Raw genomic sequence first — 17,155 nt, 5'->3', positions numbered from 1 at the left:
CCAAAAGGGAAAAGACAATAAAATTAAATATGGGCTCATGTGGTAGAGTGCTGCCTAACAACCAGGAAGACCTGAGTTCAAACCCCAGTACTGCCAAGACCTTACAGTAAAAGAAAATATGGACCTGAGATAGATGACAGAATCATAAACATTTTCATTGTTTTTCTTGTAATTCTTACTAAGCACAAGGAATGAAAATTGGGGGGATGAGATAGCAAGTTTTGAAGGTAAGGATTGCTGTTTTAGATGAAAAAAGACCAACTCAAGAAAAAACCTGTCTTGGTCAATTTGATTTACTGATTTGCTCATTGATAATTCAGCGGTCATGTCACTTATTCATTTGCTCATTCATTCATTTATTCGTCATTTGGCAGCTCTTCATCTAGTACTTGCTGTGAGGCAGACACAAACCATCAGACATAGAACTGCCGTCAATGAGCTTATAATCCAACAAGAAAGAGAAAACAAGTCCTCGTGTGACTATGACACAAGGCAGGATATGATCAATGCAAAATGAGAGATGACGGAATGCCGCGAGGGGTTGCACTCCACTGGAGCTGTCTTCTCACAGATGGGTAGAATTTGGACAGTGGGAGGGGGCTTGTGGTTGTAGGATAGGCCCCGAAACACTGGGGTAGAGGATTCAGCAGCCCCTGTCATGAAATCATCTGAGTCCATGAGTGCAGAGCAGGGGAGCAGGGCTGCGGGACCGCGCGCTCACTGGGTGAGCAGCAGATTCAAAAGCCCTGGGTCTGCCACTGACTCTTTCCGTGCCTTGGGGAAGCTCCTGTGAACTTTGTCATTTTTATAATGTTGTTCTGTGGACAGTCACTTTTACACTAATTCCAATACATACCATGACAGAAAAAAGCACAAACACAGGTACAGGGGAAGAAAACATCGCGCCTAATTCTACCATTCTCTGTAGGAGTGCCTGCTAGACTTTCTTATTTATCTGTCTATATTTTTAAAATTTAGGGCTGGGGGAATGCCTAAAGTGGTAGAGTGCCTGCCTAGCAAGCACAGTGTCCTGAGATCAAACCTCAGTACCACCAAAATTTTTTTTTAAATTAGAGAGTGTAATACTCTCTAATGAGAGTGCTAATACGCTATTACCATTTATATCAAAATATCTTTCTATATCAATAGGAAATATTTGCTTCATACTGTTTACTGGCTGTGCTATAATTTTATTACTATATCGTCTATTGTAAACATTTCAGTGAACACACTTATATAAATAGTTACGCATATGTTCAATTATTTCCAAAAGTTTCTTAAAAGTATCATTGCAAGATTAAAAGGTCTAAGTTTAATTCTGCAATGTTTATATTAGTCTTAAATGTTTTTTAAAAGTTTAAATAATTAATTTAAGGTTTTTATATGCTTTGTTATAATTCTAGTCTAGAAAATTTTTATCTATTTGTATTTCCCATCAATGGAATGAAAATACCATACTCCAATACTAGATATTATCTCTCTTGCATTTTGGACATGCTGATAGTTAAAGTCTTGTGAGCTGAATTACTTGCATTTCTTTCATTATCTATGGTGGCTTTTTTCATATTCTTTAGTTACACGCTTGGTGTGTGTTTGTGTGTATGTATGTGTGATCTTTCAGGTCATATCCTTTCCCATGGTCATACCTGGGATGTTTGACTTTGTCGTTACCTTGTTTTGAAAGAGGCTTTTACACAGTGAATATTAACCTTTTGTCACACATTCTGTAATATTAACATATCTTTTTAGCTGCCTTTCATTTTTGCATTGCTCTCAGTCAAGATCACCTCTACAAAACAAAGCAAAATACAAACTTTATTTTATATTTTTATTTTAGGGGGAAATATTGTCAAATAAAATGAGGAAGGAAATTAAAACAGTTATAATTCCACCATTTGACACTAAGCTTTCATAACACCAGTGTGTATATGCTAGATCCTCTCTATAATTTTTTTCTAAATACTTACATATTTCTTGTGGTGTGCTTTTTCTTCTTAGCTATCATAAATGTTTCAATAGCAGTAAATATTTGTGTATATCTTTTGAGCACATCTTGGCTTTTTTCTCCAGAACATGGTACTTAATGTCCTTCCTGCGCAAGCAGTTAACAGTGGGAACTCGTTGTTCTCTTAGTAGAGCCTGGAGACATTCCCAGGAGGAGGGAGACCATGTCTGCTTTTCCTTTTATTCCCAGCTGTCTCTGGAATAGATGGAAGAGTGACAGGATAAGTGGAATAATGGATATTGATGTCTTTCTTTTCAATCTCATTTCAGTGAATCGTCACCATTGAAAACACAGCATTTCAAAGAGGTAGCAAGTGATGGCACTTGCTCAGTGCCTTCAATGGGCTACAATTTTGTAGACGTTATTGTTTTGAACTCCATAAATTTAGTGTAATTCTTCTGAAGTCGTTTTGGAAACAGATAAGAAAATGGATGAAAGTTTCATAGATTCTCATTGGCAGACTTTATATTTGTTATGTCTGGGCTCATGTCCTAAGAACTCTGGACTTCAGTCTCAGAAGTAGGGTAAGGCAAGGTGAAGAATTCCATGCAGGAGAGTGAGAACAAGAGATGTGTCCAGGGTGGAGAGGAAATTGGAGGGAGGGGCAATGTTGAAGGCATGGCACAGAATATGGGATGCAGAATTGAGTGAAGAACTATTTGGGTATGATGATCCATAGGGATTGAAATGTGATGAATTAGCTAGAAGAGTTTCCTGACTGGTGGAAGTTTCTAGTAATGATGCCTGCTGAGTTAAGAAGAGATGGGTTATTCTGAGGCAATGAATTCTCTCTGGGCACACATTCAGTTTGAGGTCTTGGTCATGTATACGTCCATGTGTCTCAGGACACAGGTGTGAGGTAAACGCAGATGTGTATGTTCCTGTAACCAGAGGCCCAGCTCCAGGGGTTCTAACATGTTGAGTCTTCCACTTGTCCCAATATGCTAAATAAAGAAGTGAGTAGTGATTAAAGGCAGGGAAAGCTATTTTTACTTCATGACACAGGCACACCAAGGAAGACACAAGCCAAGAACTTCAAACTATCTTAGATATGAAGACATGAACGTTAGGTTTAACTGGAGGAAGAACTGAAGGGAGGTTATGCATAATTAAATAGTCCCAGGAAAAGTCTGGCCTGGTTGATCATTACCTCCGTTCTGGTTCTGGAAGGAGATATGGGGAAGTTGTCCTGTCACCACTTGAGGGGAATAATTGCTTCCCATGCGATGATTATTACTGCCCCAGGGCACAGCCTTATCATGACAGGTAATTGGCCACATTTTGGGAGTGATCTGTCTTTGTAGGCTCTGCCATTCCTTTCTAGGTTGGGTAGCTTTTGCCCAGATAAGGAGTCAGAACTTTTTAACAAAAGCAGATTCTATGTACCTATTATATCACCATCATCCCTTTTTAGCCCCTGACTACTCTGCACACTGTCTTCATAGCTCACTGGTATTGTTGAACATTCACTGTACGGAAGGTAGCACATGAAAAAGAAAGCAAAAAACCAAAGAATAAGACCCTTGTTATAAGTCATGCCCTCTCTCTATTATAGACAGCTGTCTGTGCTCAGGTGCCATGTCACTGCATGTGTGTACCTAAGAAGGAAACCCTTGTACACTGTGAATCCTGACTGCATAGATGTATCATCTTTTGAGCAGAATCTAAGTTTCTTACTGCTCACCACACAACTGAAAAATTGAGAGGCAGAAATGAAAGGAAGGAAATAGATTTATTCTAGGCTTGCCCTGAGTAAAAAAGAAGAGCCTTTTCTGTCTTAAAACTCCATCTTTTGGGGAAGGAGGGATTGGGGGTTGTGAAGAGCCATTACAGGACACAAGGATTACCATGAGACATGGGGTAGAAAAGCCCCATTGGGCAGAATCTTTCTCTCCTGAGCAAAAGCAGTCTTTTTTATTTTCCTTGAAAAATAAATGGATAGGTGACCACGACCTTCTAGGGCCAGCACCTGCATTTTCTTTTAGACAAACTATTTTTCTGCCAGTCAATTCCTAAGAGCTCAGGAGAGAATGAGGGGTTACAGAGGCCTCTCTAGAATTTAGAATATCATGTGACACATTTGGGAAAGGAAGGCAAAAGTGACAAGTTTCCTCCCACTCAGCTACTAATGACAAAGCCAAGCAAAAGAGAAACCAAGTCATCTATCTGGCAAAGCACTATTTGGTTGACTTTCTCACTTCTCACACAGCCTCTAAACCTTAACTAACCATCCTAAGTCCACATTTCCACAGGATCTGTTACAACTCACGGTAGTTCTGAGGTGGACATTTCTAGGAGGTGCTCTGATGTAGGTGGTGTCCTCCTATGACAGTCTTCCCACAGAGTGGATGTGCTAACAAGCAGGGAGAGCCCTCTTTCACCATGAGGCAGGAAAGCTGTGTGGCGAGGCCTCGTTTGCCCTGCAGCAAGGAGAGTTTGATTTGTGGACTCAGCCAAGAGTTAAGTTCTTTACCTCTTCTCAGTGGTGACACAGGCTGCTCTGGAGGAGACAACAGACTCCAGCCATGGAGTGGCTGCTGTAGCCATTAGCTCTGGGAGTCCTTGGGACTGTAAGTTGTTTGCTGTCACAATTACTTCATTTTTACACTTTTATATTTATTTATTTATTTAAAATCTTATTGGCATATATTAAATTGCACAGAGCAAGTGTTTTCATCATGACATCCAGACATGCTGTAATGTACTTGATCATGTTATTCTAGACTGTCATCTCCAGTTGTGTATTTTTAAATTTCAGTTTTTGATTTTATTTAGTGCCAAGGACTTAGGCTTCCCCATCTGCCAACATATGGCTATTACAATTCATAGAGATAACATTTTTTGTCTTCTCAAGCACACTAGTCCTCTGGGGAAAATGAGGTCCATTTCCTAGGAGTCATCTCATAAAAATCACAGTTCAAGTTGTCATAAGTGGATATCCAAGTTGATAATTTGCCTTGGGTGCTCATTGCTGCCAATCCTGTGAATGGTTCAGCAGAGTCAGCCTGGAGCAGAGGAATGGGCACTGACTTGAAGGGTTGTCTCTAGATACTAGGATCCTGACACTAGATTCTTACTCGGGTTATTTCCTAATACTAGAATTCTTCTATAGTATTTTGTACTTTCTAAGTTGTCAAATAGAGACATTTATTACTTTGCAATATTATTTTAATGTGTAGTTTTCAAAGCTGGGCTTGGTGGTACAAACCTATAATCACAGCACTGTGGAACCTATAGCAGTGGATTTTGATTAAGAAGTCTGCCAGGCATATATAAGGAGGTCATGTCTGACAAAGAAGTTTGATTTCTTTCAAACGACCCACAAGGTTTATGATAAAATTATCATTTCATACATTGAGCCAATATTGATGACATCTGAGACTTACCGGTTAGAAGCTCTGTGAAGTGCTCTGCTCTGTCAAACTATTTTTCTCATCTCCAAAAATGTTTATCTCCTTGAACAAAATTGTATTAGTGAATCTTCATGGGGCATTAAAGGAGGTCAGACATGAACAGAAAATGTTAGAGAATGAAAAATACTAATCAACCCATCTATATATGAATATAACATAAAGCACCGTACTGTTAGCTTTGACTATTAGGAGAGCATGAAGATAGAGAATGGGTAAGAAATGGGGTGGGAGGGTGATTTGATTAAAGCATGATATATACAGACCTGAAATGCCAATGTGAACACCCCTTGGACTATCAATATACACTTAAAAAAAATGAAGGGCTGTAGGAATAAATAGGTCTTTTCCAGGGGTCGGTTCCTGTGGGGACAAGGAAAGGGGGAATGAGTGTGAGTATTCTCCATATATTTTGTATTTATATATGAAAATAGGAGAATGGACCCTGTTCCAATTGTTCTAAGAGGGGAAGGGGGAGAATGATAGAGGGGCAAATCTAACTAAGATACATTGTAAACATATATGTAAATATCATAATATATCCTCCTGTACAACGATTATATGATACTAAAGTGTTTTTTAAAAAATTGAAGAAAGAAAAGAAAAAAGAGAATAAATATTCAGAAACAACTGGCATTCCCTTCCATAAGCAGGACAAGCATTGATTTACAAGGAAAAGTAGTATTTTATCTGTTTGTATGCTGACTTATTTAATCATTTCTTTTTTTCTGTGTGATGTAACATAGCCTTAATTTAAATACAAACTAAATCTAGCATTTACTCCCAATTTCTACTGACACCATTTGTTAACACTTTGGGTGCTCCGGTAGCTTTGCGTGTGTTAAGGGTACTTTGGCACCTTGGATTTGAAGCCTATAGATTCAGGGTCCTGGGGTAAGAGAAACAGATTACCCCAGTGGCTCCACTGGCCTGGAAAAGAATGGCCATTCCCACTTCCTCCTAATGGGTCTTGGATTTGGGGTGGATAGCACTGCATCTTGACCACTGGGTAGTATATAGTCAAAGCAAGGCCTCCTGTCAGGGAGGGAACCCTGACCTTCTTAGCCTCCTGTTGATGCTTCCATTGGCTGCTCCCAAACATTACCTGGAGGATGAGGTGACCACTAATGCAGCTTGTGGGTCAGAGCCATATACGGACTGTGGAGAGCAAATGGAGTTGGAAAATGGACCCGGAGGAGCAGAGGGAACCATTAAACAGGCAGTCAAGCATGTGGGTTATGCTTGTCCCCACATGAACACAACACCCTGGGAGCAGGAACGTGAATTTATCCAGTTTAATTCATTTCACCTTCTACAAAGTCACCAAGATCTGATTTCTGACATGCCAGATCTGTCACTGTTCTTTCAATAGCAAACAGGAAACTGGACAAGTCTGGAGAGGGTATGATTGAATTTTGTTCCGTTCTTGTTCATTACTTAGTAGAGAGGAGCTTGTTGGTTATTTGCACTGTTTTTGGTCTGAGGTTAGGAAAAGGATAAATAAATTAACAATTACCTTGTCAGGTATTTGTTGGCTCTTAGGTAAATCACCAACATATGAGTAGCATAAAATAAATAACATAAATACAAATATACTTAGACAATTGATTATAATGCTTTGTGAACCAATATTATTATTAATACAATTCTGCACGATTGATGTTCTTTAAAGCAATTAATAAGTACAGGGTAGCAAAATCAAGTTAAACTCTTATTAAAAAGCTGAGTATCGAGAAAAATCTGCCACATTTTTATATCTAAAATTTATCTGCACATGGTTTTTGTTGAATTGTGTCCTCTGTAGATTTCCTCCGCTTTCTTAATCCTTGTGAGGTACATTTAACTAGTGCATCTCATGCTGATCACTAGTATTCCATTATGCTTCTGTTGCCCATTTTTAACATATACATCTGCCATGTAATTCCCCAAAATTCAGTTTTATTATGAAAGTGGCAGAATCCAAATTTGCAGTCCATGGGTATTCAAACTTCTTTAACCCCCATTTATTTTGTGTGAAGGTAACAAAAAACCCTGAAAAGTTAATTAGTCTGTTTGTGTAGAGTTGACTATGCAAAGAATTCTCTGGAAGAATTCAAATGTATAGGAAATCAAAAACTGTAATGAATGTTCCCTTCAGTGGGTAATAGCTGTCTAAGTGAATACACCCTATGTGCCAGCAAACAGTAGTGACTTAGCATACTTCATGTCATGTAATCCTGATAATAATTTTGGGATCAATTTTTATTATTTTTAAATTTTAATTTTATAGATGTTTTGTATAAACAATTGGAGACTGATAAGCTAAATGGAATGATGTTTGGTATTTGAACCCCATTCCATTGATGTTACTGTGAATGACAGAATTTCTTGCTTTTGTATGGCTGGAAAATATCCCGTTGTGTATATTTACACAACATCTTCTTTATCCATTCATCCATTCATACACACCACATCCACCTGCTGTGAAAACTGCTGCACTAAACATAAGGCTGCAGATATCTCTTTGACACGCTCATTTCTGATCCTATGCACATAGTGGGGCAATCTTATTATCCCACTCTACACATGTAGAGACAAGTATGAAGAACATATAAATGACATGGGACGTTGGTGACATTTTTGTGCCTCATTTTACTCAGATTTTCTCTTGCAAATGACTGTTGCTCATCTGACTTCTCGTATTTTAGAGCTCTGTGCTGCTGAATGAGTCACTTTACTTCTCTTTATCACTGTCCTCTGTGTCAAATGGAGAAGAACATAACACCTATCTCAAAGGACTCTGGGAACAGCTAAGTGAAATAATACGAGGAAACGTTTAGTGCAGTGCCTACCATGTAGCATGTCCTCAATGGTTATTAGATGCTACATTATTTGTAATAATATCATTGGGTATTAAACATAATATTGACTTGAAAATACTCCTCTATGTCACGTGTTGATGTTCTGTTCCAAGGAGAGAGAGGACAACCTGATTTCCACAGATTATTTGGTCATACGTGCTAACAATCTCTGTCCTGTTCCTAGTTAGAGGCATCCAGGTTACAAATGAGATGTTATATATCTGTGTCATAATCTTCTGGGTCACATCCGAATCAGCTGAAACCAAAAATGAAAATACTTCAAGTGATCCTACTTATGACATGCTAAATGATATGAATGAAATATTTCACTGCCTGATTTTTATTTGGTTGTGTTGTTAAAAAATATATGTTGAATTTCTCACCTGAGCTAGAATGAACAGCACATCATTGAAACATAGACATAGGAACAGAATGGAGTAGGTATGCTTTCAGACTTCTGAAGCAACACTATTACTGTAGTATGAAATTGCAGAGGGTGACACTCACTCACTCATGAACTCACAGCGCAGATGAACACGATCATACCGGGAAAGACTTCCAAGATGGTTAACCCACTTACCCCATCTGCCCAGCTACTGTGGTGTAGGAACCCCCAGAACTGCTTCGAACAGCAGATCATGAAGAACCCTAAGAGATCACCTGACCCTCCACTCCTCTGATATACTAGGACAGCCCCACCCTCGTGCTACGGACCTGAGGCCTCCAGCTCACAGGTCCACACTGTCTCATCTTCTCCCTGTGTTGCTGACCCGGCTGACAGGATGCCACTCCTAGAAACAGTCTTCTTCTCTCTCTGGGCTTGTGAGTTGCCTCCATCCCTTCCACCTAATGAGATGAAGTCTTTCCTTATTGCTGCTTCTTCATGTGTCCTGTGTTGATGGGTTTTCTCTCCTTTGCTTGCAGATGGACTTGGGCAGTTGGAGCAGCCTGAAATGTCAATTTCCAAAGCAATTCATCAGAGTGCTCAGGTGTCTTGTAAGGTTTCCTCTAAGAACTTTGACAAAGAGTACATACACTGGTACAGACAGAAACCAAATCAAGGGTTCGAGTATCTATTATATGTTTCAACAAGTTATAATGCACTTTCCTTAGCAGGAAAAAACAAGAAAATCGAGGCAAGTAAAAATTTTCCAACTTCCACGTCAACCTTGAAGATAAATTTCCTAACAAAAGAAGATGAAGCCATGTACTATTGTGCCCTCTGGATGGAGCACAGTGTCGGAGTTCCTAGAATAACCTACCCAAGAACCATTCCCACATCTGTGCCCACCCACATCCTTCTCAACATGGGTAACCACAGCGCTGTCAGCTGGGCATGTGCTCTGTGCAGCACTTCTGGAGCTTCCCAGGGAGACATTGTGGGTTCTTCTCTCCCAGTGAGTCCCACTTGGGCTCAGCAATTATGGTCAAATTAGGCTATCTGAGAACTCTGTAAACACAGGGTGGAAGGCTCACTGCATAATCTAGTTGTTTATTAATTGACTGTGCAAAGATTTCCATTAACTCAATAGTTTAAAACAAACAAGAGGGTTAAAAGCCAGGAAAGAAGTATACATATCCTAAAATATTGCTGGTTATTATTTTCCTAATTTATTCTGGAGCACTGAGGACTTTCTGAGTTAAATGATCCATCAAACATAAGAATTTTATGTCTTTTACTGGTATCCTGAGTCCTTCCTGAAGAAGTCTAGTGCCCATTTTATCAGTGATCTAACAATTAGATCTTTGGGGATATGAGAGACCAAAATACAAACCCCGAGTCTGGTAGAACAGGATGCAGCTCGATTACACTTAGTGCTCACGGCTGGGACACAGCAAGCGCTGGTCCAGGCCCAGGTCTTAAAGACTTTGACTTCAGAGTCCTGCCAAGAACATTGAAAATCCCAAATAAAAGCATCATTGAGTTAAAAAAGAGATAATACCTGCTCTCTCTCTCATCTATAGGGATAAACATATAATATCCCTCAAATGTCAACAAAATAAAAAATTTTAACCACTTTAAATGGTTTATTCTCTGATCAGTAGCTGAGTGCTTGAGAATGTATAAGAAATATTGCAATAAAATGTCAACAGTAAAAATATAAACATTGCTCTCCCATCTCCTTGAAACCTATGTCTTACTGAGTGGAAATTAAGGAGGAATACTTCTGACATCAGAAAGTACCCTTGGCCATGTGTATGGGTTAACAGCTTTAATCTGAGCACTGGAGGTCAAGGTTGGAGGATTACAAGTGAAAGAAATAAAGGAAAAAGAAAGGAAGGGAGGAAGGAAGGAAGGAAAGAAGGAAGGAAGGACGCAGGGGAAGAAAGAAAGGAAAGGAAAGGAAAAGCCAAGAAAAAACAGAAAAAGAAAAAGAATGTTTTTCAGTATTATTGACACCTTTTGTAATATGGACATCTTATCTTACCACATAGTAGCCATGAACACAGTTGACCTAAATCCTTGAAAACCACAGAAATGAGAATAGTGTGAGAATATGAACCCTTTCCAGAAATAAATGAGTGAAAGGATGTGCTAAGTCCTTCGTAAAGATTATTTTTATCAGATGGAAAATATTGTTGGTTTTCGGGCTACAGAGTCTCTGTCCCAATCAATCCCATGGTCATTGCAGTAACAAAAATTTTTTGTAGTTTTAGCTCTGATGGGTCACAGTGGAGAATGACAGCTGAGAGTGTCTGTGTTGGAGGGTTCCTAACAGCAGTTGTGACCTTTAAAAAAGGGTCATGACCTGCCTGTCTCAGTTTGGTTCCCCCAACAGGTGAGCCTCAGGCACTGAGCATAGGTGGTTCCTGTGAGTTGTGCAGGAACACCAGCAGGAATGAAGCAAGGAGAGGAAGGCAGGCAGGAAAGCATGCTCTACTCACCAGCTACAAAGTGAAGACTGCAGCATTCCAGAGGTTGCATGGGAGTAGATTTAAGGCAGTTACTTTGTGTCATTTGCTCTTGTGTGTTGTGAAGCTGGCCATGTAAAAAGAACACTATCTGGGGACCCTAAGTGATCTGGCAGTCAAGGAACAGGTGAACTGGGGTTCTTGACTAGAATTAGAGTACTGCATGAAGAAACTACAGAGTTTGACTATTTTCCTGTAATCTGTCTAAATAAGGGCAGGCACAAATGAGTACGCAATGGAATGACGTCAATGTGAAATAATTAAAATGAGCAGAACTCGTCTGAAATGCTAAGTGCTGTTCTGTTAACAGTAACTTTCTGGGTGATCACAGAAAATGCAGTTGTTTCTTGTGTTTCATTATGATTCCTATTGAGTATGAGCTATTTTTGACAGGAAATAAAACCATCATATTATGGTTTGGATATAAAATGTCCCAAGAGGCTCATGTAAAATATTGGTTGCCAGCTGGGGAGATTGGGGGAGGTTATTGGTACATGAGGGCTCTAACCTCAAAAGTGGGTTAATCCATTGGTAGAGTCACAATTTGATGTCATTATTGGGAAATGGTGAACACTATCTGGTGGGGCTTAGTTGGATGCCATTGGTCACTGGGGCCTGCATGGACAGGTTTATCTTGCCCCTGCCACCTCTCTTTCCTTCTGTTCTTCCTGGCTGCCATGAGCTGAGGGGCTCCCATCCACATCATGCTCCCATCCATGATGTTCTGCCAAACAATAAACCCTGAAAGAAATGACCATGAACTGAAACCTCTGAAAATATGAGCCCAAAAATCCTCTTTTCTTTCAAGTTGATAGTCTCTCAAGTGTTTTGTCACAGCAGAGAGAAGTAAGTAACACACATGGATTTTGTTTTGAAAGGGTATTAAAGTGGTCCAGAAGCATGTCATATCTAAGCTGCTCATTTTATGGTTATATTCAAAACCAAAAAATGTTAAAAATTGGTTTCCTTTGACTGCATAGTCCAAAGTATGAAGTTGGGTCATACATGAATTCTCCCTTTATCCTGTGTCAAAAATACCAGGTGAAGTGTAGTTATAAGCAGCAATGTGTTATTAGTGAAAAGTTTCCCAGGAAGCATGACAAATGAAGACTTTAGGGTATCTATCTATCTATGAGTCTCTCTATGTACCTCTCTATGTATCTATCTGTCTATTTCTATCATTTCCCTCTCCTTTCTCCCTCTTGCTTTTTCCCTCTCCCCCCTTCCTATCTCCATCTCATGTTAGATAAGTAAAAACATCAGATCTTTAAGAAGAAAATGACTTCTTTACATTAACATCTTCAGGTGATAAAAAAATGGGAAAAATTCGATAATAAATTAAATTAGAAAGCCAATTTCTGTGGGAAGCCTACGTGGAATAGTCTGGAGCACATTCTTACTGCCTGGGGGTCTTAGCTGTGTGCTAAGAGCAACACTTCCTTGTCTTGCATCTGACTCAGATTGGTTTGTGTTTACCCATTCTTCAGCCCCTCCTGGGTCAAGTGCCTCTGGCATGCAGCTACCTCTCACTACACAAACATACCAGTTGGTAGGTCTAGGATTTGGCCAAGCTGCACTTGCACAGAGATTGCCAGTCCCATGGCTTTCCCTGTGCCCATGCCATACCTTGTACTGGATGGCCGATTAAGAAACTCCAGGAATCGCCAGCTCATTTGAGGTTTGTCATCTACCCACTAGACTACCATGCTGATACTCTGCAAAACAGCATCCAGCACACAGCTCACTCTCATGGTGCAATGACTTGGGTTAGAAGGTTATGGATGGAATGGTTGAGGATGTGCTCCAAAGAGATGGTCTCCTCCCACAGCTAGCACTGGATAAGCTCAGAACACAGGATGCTCTGGGCTCCACATATGCAAAGTTTTTCCTTTGTGTCTTTATTGCTCTAAGGTTTGGTATTTCTGCATTTCCCCACATCTCTGTCTTCTCTTTCATTTGTTCTCTCCATTGCCTTTCTAAACTTCCTGCCTTTCCTTGCAGCCATGTAATTAACGTGGAGACACAGGAATGTGGTGGGCGTTTATATCAGCCATCTTGGAAGTCCATTTAACATTTCTTTATGGAGAAAACATTCAAACTCCTTTATTCCTGCTTTTTAAAATATGCACTACATTATTGTTAGCTATAGTCACCATTCTGTGCATTTATTCACACTATGATGCACTGGTACATTGCTCTTTAAAATATGAAAAGAAAGTGAGTCTTTTTCTACTTTTAAAAAATTTATTTGGATATGCGCTGTAATTCTCAGAAAACAATACCCAATATAATATATGGTTAGGTTAGATGCAGATCTTCTAACCTTTTAAGGACCTTTTAAGGATCTAGCATGTACCTGAAGAAGACCCATCCACACCGTCCATCCAACTACATTATGCAGTGTAAAGTCATTTAATAAACAGGATCTGGGTTAGAGAACCTTGAGCTGAAATCTCAGGACAACTTGAACTCACAAACTCTGTTTCTCACCTGACTTTTAATGGTCATAATGATTTCTAGGTGAAGCTGAGAGAGAGAATTGAGCAGGTGACATCTCCCTTAATATATTTACGAATTTTCTTCTCCCAATTCAGAGAACCTGGGGCCACGGCTTTTCATTCTGGAACAGAGAGGAAGGAATTGGAGAGGAGCTTTGAGGTGAGGGTAGGGTGTTAAATATCAAAGATTGATTTTCCACACAGAAGTACCTTGCATGAATTGCTGTTCCTTACAGACAGTATTCACTTGCCAAAAAAAGAAGCAGAGACTCCACTGGGCTTGCCTTCCTGTGGGTATTACACAGATCTCTAACACATGTCAAGTGAAAAAGAAGCCCCAAGAGAGTAGATGATCAAGAAATTCAGAATGGAGACAGACAGTTAAATTTCTTAAGGGAAGAAACTGCTGAGAATTGAAGTGAACTGAACTCTCTCAAAATCTTGAGTTTCTACAACCAAGTAAAGTGTATACTTTTGTATGTTTTTACCCGGTAACATAATAGTATTACTTGAGCAATGTTATATGTGAAATTGAAATTATGCTGGACTGTAAAATAACTTAGAAAAGTATGTGCTTTTACTCTCTTGCATGTGTCAGATTATTATCTGCGTTTATTGCAATGGGACAGCAATCTTTCTTTTTGGAAGTGTCTGACCATAGTTTAGACTTTATTAAAAGACATCAAAATTACTAGGATATACATAGGAATTAAGTTTGAACCATAAGAAACTGACATCTTTTCTAGGTCAAAGATGGTCAAGTATTGATCATTTTAAAAGCTCTACCCTAATAACAAAATCCCAACAAATAAATAATGTTCAACATATGTTGTAATAAAAAGTCTTCTCTATTTTAAGTGCCTCTTTTTATCTTCTCTTTTCCTAAATAAAAAGAGACTATAAGGCAAAAGATGAGTCTATGAAAAAATTAGGGAATATTTTTTAAATGCAAAGGAAGATATAATAGAAAATATTAAATATTGAAAAGAAGGACAATGCAAAGAAGGAAAAGTAAAAAAAAATATTGAAGGAAAATTAAACAGTGAAGCCAACATTTATAAAAGTAAACACAATGATTGGGAAGATACTGGTTTTTATATAGAAATATCAAGTGTAAAGGTAGCATACTTTAATACTTTCCAGCATTAATAACTCAAAATCTGTTACTGAAAATTTCATTACTAGACTTTAAAACAGGGGGTGCCTATAATTTTATTATGTGTATTTAAATCCTCCCTTCTTTATATGGAATGATGTTTTATAAAGTACAAATAAACAATGGATGGGAATATTCATATCTATTCCTGATGTGGTATGGATATTTCATTTGATTAAATATTTCTAAGAAAGCAAAATAAGTTACTAGGATATAAACCAATGTGAAAGTGGATACATTACTATTTTTTCTCAAGTTAGCAACCAATCCCTGAAATGAAAATTGTGATATATTTTCATACCTTTTGATTCTGTAACAAATTTGGTTGAAGTTGGTGAACTATGAAAGTTTTCAATGTCAAATTTGGAAAGAGAGTCACAAAACTTTGCACAATTAAGTTAAACCTTCTTTACCTCATGTGACTCGCTTGTCATTTGTATGTTTTCTCATACTTACATTTGATGTAGGATTGAAATTGTTTTCACTGGTCCTCTCAGGATGCATTGAGTAGGATGATACATTGTGTTACATAAAGCAGGGTGACAATCAAAATACTGATTTTTATACACAAGTCTATGATATTTGCTTGCTTTCTTTAAAGAAATAATCATCTTTACCTGAACTTTTGTATCAATGACAAGAGAAAAGTGAACAATTTTAGAATATCTACTATTTCTAGGCACAATATTTCATTTGAGCCCTGTAAAGGTGGGAGAAATGGATCTCATCATATTCACCTTAAAGATGAGGGAAACAAAGACCTGTGAATCGTGGGTTCCCAAGGTATCACACATCTAGATTTCATACACATCTAGATTTGCAAATGTCATTTTACTTTTAATTTACTCGGAACCTAATTTGTATGGCAGGAGGGAGAGACTTTTTTCCAATAGATAACTGTATTTTAATAACAGTTTAAAAATAGTCAAAAATTTCCCAAAATTTAAAAAATGCTGTATCATATGTAAATATTTTTGTCAGTACTGGGGTTTGAAATCAGATTCTTGTGCTTCCTAGGCAGTTGCTCTGCCACTTGAACCTCGCCTTCTGCTCTTGTATCACTTTTAAATATCCACATATACTTAGAATTGTCTGGAGAATTTCTGATTTCTTTCTTTCTTTCATTATTTTTACAGCACTGTCATATTGGTACTTTGTAATAACTTATACACTACATCAACTGTCTACTTACTATTTTTTAAAAAATTATTAATCAATTTATTTGTAAATTTGAAATCAACTTACCTAGCTCACCACTAGCACTCACATTTCAGAAAAAAAATCAATAAAACTTGCAGGAATGTCAGTCAGTTTACATGCAAATTTACAGGGTATTGGTCTTTTTATGTCAGTAGTTTTTCCTTTACAATTATGTGCACCCATATTTATTCAGGTTTTATTATAGGTCTTTAATAAAATTATACACTGTGTTATCTTAGAGTTCATGTATTTCTTGTTAAAATGATAAAATATTTTGTAACCCATTACTAATTGTCCTCAGTTTTTTTATTCCATGGCTCTGGAAATAGAGAAAATTCTTAAAGTTCCAAAAATTATTACAGTCGTGGAATGAGGAAAAACAGTAAATTTGCCTTAGATGCAAATAATAATCAACAATTCCAAATATTTAAAAAAAGACAGAATTCTCAGCTTAAAAACCTTTCCAAAACTAAACAAATATTTCAGCATTTAGTGGCCCTTCCAAACATGGTTTCCACGCAGCTTTCTTGTCCTCTCCAGTTGGGTGGTGGCTGTGAGCTGCTGTGAATGGCAGTGGTCCACCGTGATCATGTGCGTCCCTTTGTCCTTGGCCAGAGGTCATGTCTGCTCATGGAACTCTGTCCTGGACAGCGTGGATCTGAAGGACATGGTGATCATCAGGCCCTCTTCTCCTCAGTCCTTGAATTTGGACACCTCATGTGACCTTAGGTGAGGACCCAGATGATTCTGGTTACTGGTTTTTCCTATTCTCACAGGACTGGCATAAGATTACAGAACTGCTTTCAAGTGGTTTCTTCTTTCGACATAAAGACAATTGTAATTTTTCCACATTCTAGTTTTAAAAGAGAATCTAAAAATTTATGAAAGGCAGACTTCTACAATTTTATTCTGTATTGTAGGAAAAGTTATTAAGTCACCAGGGGACTTATTTTCTCATTTGGCATTGTCTGATAATTTATCATGATGCCAAAAAGTAAATGTGGTTTTATTGAAAACTGAGACAGTGGTTCACATTTCCCAAATGTGCTGGCACATTTGCATTTTCAGTTACTGTATCGCTTCCTCCTTTAGAAAGTATTCCCAAATTACAATCTGAGATGGTTTGATGTTTC

The 17,155-nt window shown here is 38.3% G+C and overlaps 1 long non-coding RNA gene and 1 gene segment (V, D, J or C); both read left to right on the top strand.

Annotated features, from left to right (window-relative positions):
- Positions 1 to 17,155, top strand: part of LOC109696788 (T-cell receptor gamma chain C region C10.5-like) — a 105,101-nt gene that overhangs the window by 73,583 nt on the left and 14,363 nt on the right.
- LOC141420723 (uncharacterized) lies at positions 4,405 to 9,488 on the top strand. Of its 2 annotated transcripts, none has more exons than XR_012445272.1 (3): positions 4,405 to 4,575; positions 9,180 to 9,251; positions 9,372 to 9,488. It is a non-coding gene; the product is annotated as an uncharacterized lncRNA (long non-coding RNA). The 2 variants fall into 2 exon arrangements; XR_012445271.1 differs by lacking the exon at positions 4,405 to 4,575 and adding an exon at positions 9,020 to 9,077.

Source organism: Castor canadensis, chromosome 2 (assembly GCF_047511655.1).
Source record: "Castor canadensis chromosome 2, mCasCan1.hap1v2, whole genome shotgun sequence".
Classification (NCBI taxonomy): Eukaryota; Metazoa; Chordata; class Mammalia; order Rodentia; family Castoridae; genus Castor; species Castor canadensis.
Note: the sequence above shows the minus strand (reverse complement) of the source record. Positions and strands in the feature narration are given on the sequence as shown.